Here is a 319-nt window from a genome sequence, read left to right as displayed (position 1 = left end):
GTTGGGGTGGATTGGTTGGGTTCAGGTGGGTTGGATTGGGATGGGTTGACTGGGTTGAGTCGGGTTGAGTTGGGTTGGGTTCAGTTGGGTTGGTTGAGTTGGGTTCAGTTGGGTTGGATTGGTTGGGTTGGGTTGAGTTCAGTTGACTTTGGTTGTTTGGGTTGGGTTCACTTGAGTTGAGTTGGGTTGGATTGGTTGGGTTGGGTTGAGTCCCAAGACCCCCACCCCAAATTCTCCCCCACAAACCCCCTGCGCTGACCTTGGAGGGGTCTGTGGGTGGCACGGCCTCGACGGGGAAGGGGCTGCCGGGCACGGGGAC

Source organism: Corvus brachyrhynchos, unplaced genomic scaffold (assembly GCF_000691975.1).
Source record: "Corvus brachyrhynchos isolate BGI_N302 unplaced genomic scaffold, ASM69197v1 scaffold1195, whole genome shotgun sequence".
Lineage (NCBI taxonomy): Eukaryota > Metazoa > Chordata > Aves > Passeriformes > Corvidae > Corvus > Corvus brachyrhynchos.
The sequence above is the reverse complement of the archived record's forward strand: the minus strand, read 5'-3'. Positions refer to the sequence as shown.